Here is a 10772-nt window from a genome sequence, read left to right as displayed (position 1 = left end):
GGGACTGTCCTTGTGGTGACTATAAGGAGGCCAGGGCAAGGCTGCAGACCCAGCAGGGCTCTCTCCAGCCCTGTGCCAAAGCTGCCTCCACTCAAAAGCCCACTTTGTGTTAAGCAGGGGCCAGCCAGCAAGAAACATGACAGAGGCTGAGATCCTGGCCATGCGCTGAGTGCGGTCCAGGACAGCGGCACTGGCCACGTGTGGCCACTTACATTTAATTAAAAATTAAATTCTCAGGTGCATTAGCCATATTTCTAGTGGTTCTTAGCTGCACATGGCTGGCAGCCACCACGCACATACAGGACATCCTCCTCATCACAGAAAGTTCTGTTGAGCAGCACTCACACTGAGAAATTTGAGGTTTCATTTGAAGTCATCAACTTCTCTCCCTGGAACTTCTATTGCTCTCTCTTCATTCACGAGAGGTTTTAGGTGCTCTGCTGAGCAGGAGAAATGCACTTTTCACAATGTAAGAAGCAATGTGTTAAGATTCTCATGCAAATACAAAGACATGAAGGCAAAACTTGCTGATACAAACTGGGTCATTCTGCCATGCATATGCACACACACATGGTCTCGCCCTCTAAAGAGGGCCATTACTGGTTCCTCCAAACCCGTATTTTTGCTTTCATTACAAGGACTGTGAAATCAGATGCTGTAAACCAGTTTGCTGCCAGAAAACTCACAAGCAACAGAGTAATCGCCAGAACTGTTTTCCATATCCCTCCAGGTGGCTCTATGTTTTACTTCTAACCTAGCATCACTGGGGGAAGAAAAAACGATCTTCCAGAGGAGAGATCAGCACCCTGGACAGCCACAAGCTCCCAACCAGAGTGCAGAAAGTCTCAGCGCTCTCCTACTCCCCAGGGCTGTCCCCTTTAGAAGGAACTATTCCCCAGACCCCACTAGGTGACTGTAAAGGGGGATCCCGTCCACTTCTAACACCACGGCCTCATCTTCAGGCCATGAGCAAGGCCCGCCCACTATGAAACTTCAAATGCTCCACACCAGCTCCAAGAAAACCCCTCGGGCAGAGTTAAGACCTCTGCCATTGGCCCAAGCAAGGTGCCTCCAGCTGCACCTTCACTGCTGCAGCCTGGCCAAGGCCCCACCACACCCTCCTGCTCCAAACTTGCTTGTGCCCCCTGACCCCATCGGAAGTTTCCTTACCTTTACCTATCCAAATCCTGCCCATCTCTAGAGACTTAAACCAACCTTGCTTCTCTTTAAAACCTTCTCCTAGCAATTTAGTCTACACCGATGTCCTTCCTTCTCTGACCTCCCAAAGCATTTCTAGTTTAGGTTATGCTTTAGGGAATGTAATTATGCATCCTGTAATATAATCACCACATTCATAGGTAGCTCTTAAAGCTCCTGGTGGTCAGTATGTGGGGGAGAAGCTCTGCCAGCAGTTGCCTGGCAGCCACGAGCAAGTCATGATACTCTCCGACTCTCAGCGTTTTTTTAAAAGATGTATTTATTTATGCATACAGAACTGGGGTACAGGCCAGAGGTTCAGGGGCAGTGATAGGATGCACCAGAGACAGAGTGGAGAGCAGAACAGGCATACTGACAAGTACACTGCTGAGGGGAGCCGAGGGCAAGACAGCAGAGGTCTGTGGCGCCATGTGGGTCAGCTCCCTGGGTGGGGATTGAACCTGTGAAGTGGCTGCAGATAGCTTCCTAGTGTTGTACTTTAATCCACTGTGCCACCAGGGAGTACCTGAGCCTTAGCTTCTTGATCAGTAAAATAATGACTGTGGACTAAACTTACATTGCTAAGATTCCAAATCAGGAATCCTCTCAAAACAAGTTCCACTTCAAGGTTTCAAAGACTAACCACAGAGGTCATGAATACAGTGGCAAACAACCAAGTCACAGCCCAGGCTGGGGCCAGCCAGTGAACACTGGGGCAGGGCCCATTGTGAGTCAAGCAGGCTTCATTCCGTTTCACTCTTGCACAACTATGGTCAGCAGGGACCTAGCTTCTGTCCTCCCCTGCGTTAGCAAAGGAAAACTAGCCTCAGAGGCATTTCCTCCAAAAAGAACATTATCTCCTCCAACATGGGGATTACAACAGCAGCATTGGAATGATGTCTCTTGAGGAATCCCCCTTGCAGAGGGCTGCTGACTCCTGGCAGCAGAACCTAGTGTGCCTACAAGTTATGCACCCCACTCCCAGGCAGACTAGGGAAAGGCATACTCTTTGGCGGTGCCCCAAATAAAACTTCAGCTGGTCTCTCGGTCAAGAAGTTCCACGGGGATGAGAGAACTGACTTAAAATTTCTGTTCATCCTACCCAGATGATTCGCTAAGACTTTATTCTCTCAGCACTCACATAGGGATTGACACACAGGACGGTATAGGATGACTGTGTAGGAACACTCCTCTTGCAGAAACAGCCCTTCTTGGAGAAACAGAGACCCAGAGAGGTTGAACAAGTTTTGTGTTGTAAATAAAGATGAGCTAGAACCAGAATGTAGTTGGAATAATTTTCTTCACACAGGAAGCAGGTGCACATACATACACACACAGAACTCTTAGTAAGAAAGAGGTACGTTCTGAAACTCACTGACCCTGGAATGGGAAAATTCTGCTTGCAAAAGCTGCTACTGCCAAAGCAAACTGGCCCACATTGGTGAAAAGGAGGGAAAGCTCATCACTCAGGAAAGTCCTTGGAAGGGCTCTGCCAGGCATTCACTCTTCTCCCAGAAAGTCATAAGATCTGACAACAAAACTTAGCATCTGATCAATCCGCCCCTGAACAGGATCCAGGAGAATGAACTCAGCATGGAAATCAGACCTCTCTTGCCTTAGGCCCCTCCCCAAGCTGTGCCCAGAGCAGGGGGCTGGGGAGACCCGGCCCTAGCAGACTAGAAGCATAAAGACCCACGATCAGTGTCCTCTGCAAGTGCACTCAGTAGCTCAGTACACAACACCAGACATACCGACCACTGCACTGCACGCACCCAGCACCCAAGCCACGCCACCCACTCAGCATGGCTCAAAGATCCCTGGCACATGCCTGCCTTTCCATCCACGGTTTGCATTAAACCTTCAAGTCTTGTTATCTCAAGACCCATGGGCCAAGCACCTTCTCTTGCAAGCCCAAGGCAACCTCCCACCCACCCTCTGGGATTTACTATCTAGTCTTAACAAATATTTCCTACATTTGGACATATAGGTCTTATCTCTTCCAGGGTGGGCGGGGGCAGGGTGTTGTTACTGCCCAGAAGGTGGTGTGGTCACCCTGACCCAGAGAACAGGAGCTTGTACATGTCTGGTGATGGCAGTTACACAAGACCGTCTCGGGCAGTACACCTGTCACCCAGGACGCAAGGGGGCATGAAACTAAGCGCAAGGGAGGGCGGTGTGGGGCAGGCAGAGGCAGTCCCCACAGGGACCCCCCTCCAAGCCGGGGCCCCCCTCCAAGCCTCCAAGCCGGTGTCAGCAACTCCCTCCAGGACTGAGTGTATCCTCCACCTCTACCCTGAGCGCTGATCCCAGGCTGTTTATCTCCTTAACTCTGTTTATAGTGATCCTGGTAAGAGGTTCTGAAGCCCTCCAAGCCCCTCTCTAATTAAATTCATTAGAACAGATTGGGGCTTTCTTTCTGCATCTCAGAAAAATTAACAACACGATTAGCATCATAATGACAGGGAGAGGGGCTGCCAGGGAGGCCTTTCTAGAGGGCTGGCCCAGCCTGGGAGGGGGAGAGTGAAGAGGAGCAGGTGAAGGGTGGGGAGGCAGATGCTCCGGCAGCTGCTTCCCGGAGTGGGGAGCTGGGGAGCGAGGAGCTGGGAGGGAATGGCTCCACCAGGCCCCCAGGCACTCCAACTTTCCAGGGCATGCACTTGGGAGAGGACAGGCAGGATGAGAAATTAATCAATGACACAGATTCCAGAGACATGAGCCTTGGAGACAAGAGACTTTCAGCAATCTCTAGTTTTACAGAGAGAAGCACACTGAAGTTCTGCAACAACAAATCAGAGGTAAAACAAAAGTCCATCTGCTTTTCTTGGTGTCCTTTTCCTGTAAGACTTCCTGCAGGGATCTGGAGCAAGTGGGTGGGACAGGCCATCCTTTCCAGAGAACCTAAGCCCACTGCACCTTTGCTTATACACCTGGTGGGGTGCTTCATCTAGAACACCCTGTCCTTTCCCATCAAAATTCTATCAGAGACACTCTGTAGGGGAGGAGGAGGGAGAAGGACCAGGACAGGAACAGCACAGAGGACTATGGTGATGATGCACAGGTGAACTGGTGGCAGTGAAGGGGGAAAGGAGGTCCTGAACCAACTCTACAGACACAGGTTTTGTGGACTCCGCCTGCATGCCAGATACCAGAACTAGAAATCCGGGCAAAACCAAAGAGAAGCACGCTGGGTGGAGTTTAAGCAGCCAGGTTGGGATATAAAACCAGACATGTGGGCTCAGGGGGTCTTGTGGGCTCCGGGGGTCTCTTGGCCTCGTGGCTCAAGGCTTCTCTTTTGTCTCTCCACTGGTTTTCCATGTGCTGCTGGGGAACTAGTAGCACGTATTAATCAACTTCTCTCTCTCTCTTTCCCTGAGCTATGCATTTCTTTTCTCTTGTAAAGAAACCCATTATTAAACCTTTTTGTGCGTGCCTGCAGTTGCATCTTAAGTATATGGGTAAGGATGCAGTCAGGCTACCCAATTCACATTGAGTTGCCCTGTAACAGTGGGAATTTCTTGGGGAAAGCATGCATTGTACAAAAATGAAAGATGTGGTAGTGAATATATTTAAAAATAATATATATATACGTATGTGTGTATACGTGTATACATACATACATGTATATACATATATATGTGTATATACATGTATATATGTATATATGTGTATGTATATATATACACACACACATAAAAATTCTATTATTTCTTCAAGACTCAGCCCCATCCCCACTTCCACGGTGATGGGCAGCTAACATGTGGTGACCCTGACGGTCATTTACTACTAGCCAGGAGCTGTGCTGGGTCTTTGACTAACTCATCACACTTAATCCTTTCAACATTCTTATTACTTTTTCATTTCTTCATTGAGTTACTAGGATTGACATAAAACATTATACTAGTTTCAGGCAAACAATATGACTTACTATTTGACCACTTGCAAAATAATCATCAGAGTAAGTCTAGATACCATCCAACACCGGCAGTTACAATTTTTCGTGTGTCACGGAAACTTTTAATTCCAGTTTCTCAGCAACTTTCAAACATTTGATACGGTATTATTAACTGTAGTGATTATGCAAAGTTCAAATGAATGCCCCTCTTTGGCAGAGGAGGAAGCAGCCACCCCTCAGCTAGCCAGTCTGAGCACCAGCATTTGAAGGTAGATCTCCCTAGCCTCAAGGGCTGGGCAACTTCTACCATGCACCAGCACTCCAGACCCCAAAGTTTAGAAAGTTATGACTCTCAGGCACCAATGAGACATAAGCACACACTTGCTTTTATTATTCCTGAGGGTTTCACACACTTTCCCCCTTACTTCCCCTATTTTGAAGTAGGAACCTCATTTCTGTCTCCTTCAGGACAGAGCAGGTACTAAGAAATACACACTAGGCCCTCCCTGGTGGCGCAGCAGGTTAAGGCACAGCACAAAGAAGCTTAAGCCACTTCCTCATGAGTTTGATCCCCGCCTGCCCCAGAGGTGACCACATGGCGCGGCAGACCTCTCCTGACCTGGCCGCTGCTCCCCTCAGCAGTGTACTTCATCGATCTGCCTGTTCTGCTCCCCACTCTGTCCCTGGTGAATCCTCTCACCCTCCACATCTCTGGCCTGTACCCCCATTCTGTACGAATAAATAAATAAATCTTTAAAAAGAAAAAAAAGAAAAAAAAAGAAATACACACTAACTGGGTCCTTCCAACAGATTTCCTAGAGAGCCCATGAGAGTAGATCCAATACCCCCGTTCTTTACTTAGCCACCAAGGCAGGGGCAGCGGAATACAGCACGAAGGGGCACAGCACTGGCTTTAACCTCAAATGAAGAGAGGTTTAGCGTCCAGCTCTGCACCTCACCTGCCTACACGCTTCGACAAGTAACGACCTGCTTGAGTCTGTTCCCTCATCTCAGGATCCTAATAAAACTTCCTTTGGAGCTTTGACCCTTATGAAGATGAAACAGAGGCGTGCAGTGGGCCAGGCTCTGTACAATGATGACTATTATTAGATGATGCCACTTTTATTTTTCCTGGCTCGCCTCAACCTATGGGAAGGAGGGAGACTCAAGGGTTCTCATGCTGGCTGGCAAATCTGATCAGGTCAGCAAAGCCACAGAAGTACCTACTCAAGCACCAGCACGGCCATCAGCTCCAGAGTCCTCGCCTACAGTCCCGGGGACCAGCCCACATGCAGCTACCAGCTGCTCTTGCAGCCAGGCCTGGGCCCGACCTGGGCATTAGAGTAAAAGCTCAAATTTTGCTATCAAGTCAATGCTGCTCTCTAGTCAATGGCAGATCTATCAGAACAATTCGGGGCAACCAGCCCAGAGTCTGGGCCCAAGGTGAGTCCTCAGTCAGGGGCCCAGTTAGCCGGTGATAGCAGGCCTCATATGGAATTTTAACTTGTTTTCACTTCTGACTCTCAAACTGGACTTATATTTGTCCAACACCTAGCTCAGTTCCTGGGTTTTATCAAAAGGCTCAGGGCACACTAGAAAAATGAACCAGGTATGTGGAAAGGATGGCGGCTTCTCCAAAAGATGATGTGGGGTGTCTCTAGCTTTAGGCGTTTTCCCAGCTCATCAATGGGTAACCTGTGCTCCAGCACATAACTTCTAAGGACCCCGTGGCTTCCCATCAACCTCCCCCCATCAGACTTCGTGACTGCCACCTGCCTCTGACCCCCGAGGGCCCAGACCCTCCACACATGTCATCATAGCTGAGTCTTTACTCACTGGCTCCTAAGCATGCTTGGCTCCTGTGCAGGTGCTTGCTGCTTCTCCCTCAGATTAGAAGCTTCTAGAGGGCAGCCACTGAACTTTTTTCTTCTCCACCCCCTAACATTCTAAGCATCTCTACATCACACGTTACCCTCAAAATACAAGGGCTTAGCAGAAAGAAAAAGGAAAAATCTCGGATGGTTTCACTTATAGGAGGAATGCAGAGGAGCCAAATAAGGGATCAAGAAAAAAAAATAATTATTGTATATTAAAAATCGAAATCAGGGGCCCTCCCTGGTGGCGCAGCGGGTTAAAGCACAGCACTAAGAAGCTAAAGCCACTTCTGCATGAGTTTGATTCCCGCCTGCCCCGGAGGTGACCACATGGTGCGGCAGACCTTTCCTGACCCGCCCGCTGCTTCCCTCAGCAGTGTACTTCATTGATCTGCCTGTTCTGCTCCCCACTCTGTCTCTGGTGAAGCCTCTCGCTGCCCCTGAACCTCTGGCCTGTACCCCAGTTCTGTATGCACAAATAAATAAATCTTTAAAAAAAATCGAAATCAACAACTATGTATCAGACACATTCTTCAGAGAAGCAGGAGGTAGCCGGATCAAAACAGGGGTGGGAAGAACACCAGGGATTCTGGTGATGGTGCACTTGGTGGTGGGAATTTTACAGGAGTACACCTGAGAAGAGAAAGTACAACTGTGCAAAAATGAAGAATGATGTTATGTACATATATATATTATATATAATAAAATAAAATAATACGAGGGCTTAGGAGACAAAAATGAACAAGCTAAGTAGCCTAGATCTTGTCTTAGGGGTCCCTAAAGGTGCCCTCCCATCAGGCTGAAGCGGCACCCAGTCCAGTTCAGCCACAAACAGAACACCCCTCTCTTCCCCCAAAAACTGGGGATCTGGAAACATCTTGCACCTCTCCTTCCCCCACCCCTTTTCTTTACAGTCAACTTCAGCGATAGTCCTGAGCTGCCATTCCAGATGGCACATCACCACCCTCTTCATAGCCAGACCCGGCCAATACCCCTGCAGTGAAAAGTGTCCTGTTCAACACCCCACCCCGGGCTCCCGCTCGTCCATGTCACTGGTCTGATTACTGGGCTCTTTCCCATCACACTGAAGCTGGGAGCCATGAACCCCGACCTCCTCTGTATCCCCAAGGCCCCAGCGATTAGCAGGCAGGGCCAAATGAAATGAGTAAGTGTGTAACCAGACTTAATTCTTCTCCCCTTTAATCAGTGAAGAAAAGAGCCCTCCTTACACCCCCTTCAGATATTCACCGTGAGACCCCAGCCCCCAGAAATCAGCCATCTCCTCAATAGGCCATGGAAGAACCAGTCAGATAAGCCAGCCCACATCACTGTAGGGAGCTGGGTGAAATTCACAGGGGAGGTGACTCCCCTTCTGTGTGGCTCGTTTTTTTTTTCTTTCCATAGCCTTTGTGATGTCAAACAAGGGGAGAGCTTCACACACAACACTGGGAAACATGTATATTGTTATCAGAATCCCCCACTTAACCTGAGCTCCAATCAAGTACTTCGATGTCAGAACCTTAATCCAATCAGCTCTCAAAGTCAGCTCCAGGTGATGCCTCCTCCTCCCAGACCAGGAAATGCCAAGGGAGCTTCCCGACTCCCTCCCCCACTCCCTCCCCCACTGGCAGCCTGTGGAGGCAGCAAGGAAAGGCCACAAAGCAGAGGACAGCCAGGCAGCCAGCTGCACGCCCCCCTTGCCTGGCACCGCGAGTCCCATTCAGAGTGTCTGCACAGGAGCCAGAGGAGTCCAAACACTGATTTCTAAAGTGAGGAAGGCTTGCAGAGAAGGGCAGGGCCGCTCAGCCCCCCACTCTTAACCTCCAGCTGAAGCCTCAGGGTTAGCTGAGATACCTAAGGCAGGGATCTGGCTGCTGGTGCCTGTTTCACGGGGACAACACAATCGTCTGCTGAGCTAAGTGTGAGTGAGTTTCCTCATTTGTGTTATTCTCTCCCTCACACACACACATACCACACACACACACATAAACGCACCTTCAGCTGAATCCAAAGACAATGGGGAGAAATTACTCCCTGGAAGTGTAAACTCAAAGGATAGACGGTACAGATGTGCAGCAGAGACCCCCAACTCCGCCTGCACTGCAACTCCTCCAGGCCCAATCTGACAGATCACTGCTCTCCTTCTCCTGCCCCCTCCCTTGCTCCCCCTGGGTGAGCCCTATCCCAGGTGGTTCCACTCTCTACACACATTCTCCCTAGGCTTCTCGGACTTGAGTGCAGTGGTTCTGAAGTTGTCGGCCTCCAACCCCAACCAACCCATTCAGCTCCTGCCCAAGTTGGTGTCATAGTGCTGTGTCCGGCCCCTGCGGGGCTCAGCAACGTTCCCAGGGCAGCTGGGACACACCAAGCCCTCTTGCCAGGAGGCACACAGGCAGCAAAGGGGCACTGCCATCCACTCTCCACACTGAAGGAGAAGGCATCTCTGCCCAACACACGCCGTTGCCAAATGCCCAGAGAGAAGATGGGAGCAGACCTGGCGCGGGGCAGGAGAGGGGCTGCCAGAGGGGCCAGGCTAGGTGATTCAGCACTCTCTGCCCACTTTGGCCCAGCCCGTGGCCACACTCATGACAGCTGAAGCCAAAGTGCTGACCTGGAGACAGCTATCCCTTCCTAAAATCCAAAACTCCCCAGGCTTCCAGTGGGTCGGCCCCCAGGTCTGTGCATCCCAGGACGCAGATCAAGACCCTGGAAGAAGCTACCCAGTCAACTCCTTGGACCCTGCCTTTTCCCTACCGGTGTTCAGCAGAACCTCTTCCTGCGGGCCCCCAGGTCCATCGAGGAAATAAACCTGAACAGCTAGGGAGAAGGAGGCTGAAGAGGAACCCACCCGAGACCTACTAACCCCCCGCAGACCTCACCCTCAAGGCCTGAATTGCATCAAACATGCAGAAAGGGGTTAGAATGGATTCTGCAACTTGGAGTTGCACTAGGCCTCAGGCAGGGAAGAGGGCCCACGGGCCTGTGAGGGGCTCAAAGCAAGCCTCGTGGCTACCAGCAGCACCAGGAAGAGCAGATGGGAAAGGTGACTGGGAGGCAGGCCTCCTAAGGCCCAAGGAGAGAAGATGGTGTTCTTGAGAGGGACCGTGGCCAGTGGGTGCGGGTGCCGGGGGAGAGCAAGAAGCAGCACAAGGCAGCAGGACAGAGTGTGCAGAGGGGGCCTGGGTTGGAAGGAGAGTGCGAGAGAGCTAACAGGGAGCCCTACAAGGACTGACAGAGGTGGGCTGGGGATGAGACTGGAGAGGGCAAGGAGAGTGGGGCTGAGCCAGGTAGGAAAAACAGAGACAAGGGGTCACACAAAGTGGGGTGTGAAGGTAAACAGACAGAAGGGCTGGGTTCCAGGCCAAGGCCTGACCGAGAGAGAAGGGGGAAAAGGGCGGTGGAAAGGGCGAGGTTGAAGAAAGGGGGAGGGGATGCTGCCAAGAGATGGAAAGGGTGTGGGGGGGCGGGGTTGGGGAGCCGGTGGGGAGCAGGCTGGAGCACGCACACAGCAACACGGATGCTTATTCCAGCTCAGGGCAGGTGACCGCGGAGAGAAGGGACGGGATGTGGAAGGTGGGGGATGGGGCCAGGTCGGGGGATGGAGATGGACAGAGCAGGGCGGGGACAAGGGGGCTGAGCGGGGGCGCTAGGTGGCTTTCCGTGACCCCGCGTCCCCTCACCCCGTCTCCCCGGTGTCGGCGCTCGCCTACCTCCGAGAGCTCGGGTCCAGCCCTGGGCGCAGTCGGCGCTGTCCGCGGCCGGCGCCGCCACTTCCCCCGCGTCCCCTGCAGCGCCTCCCGCCGCCAGCC

At 51.3% G+C, this 10772-nt stretch overlaps 1 protein-coding gene across 1 annotated transcript in view; it reads right to left on the bottom strand.

Annotated features, from left to right (window-relative positions):
* The window catches only part of NFASC (neurofascin), a 169052-nt gene extending 158286 nt beyond the window's left edge, over window positions 1–10766 (bottom strand). Inside the window, exon 1 of the mRNA XM_004685272.2 lies at window positions 10674–10766. The gene's annotated coding sequence lies outside the window, so the exon portion shown is untranslated. The remainder of the gene's footprint in view (window positions 1–10673) is intronic.
* Between the last annotated feature and the right edge of the window lie 6 nt (window positions 10767–10772).

This window comes from Condylura cristata, unplaced genomic scaffold, assembly GCF_000260355.1.
Source record: "Condylura cristata isolate star-nosed mole 26May11 unplaced genomic scaffold, ConCri1.0 scaffold00018, whole genome shotgun sequence".
Classification (NCBI taxonomy): Eukaryota; Metazoa; Chordata; class Mammalia; order Eulipotyphla; family Talpidae; genus Condylura; species Condylura cristata.
This window is presented reverse-complemented; position numbering and strand designations above follow the sequence as displayed.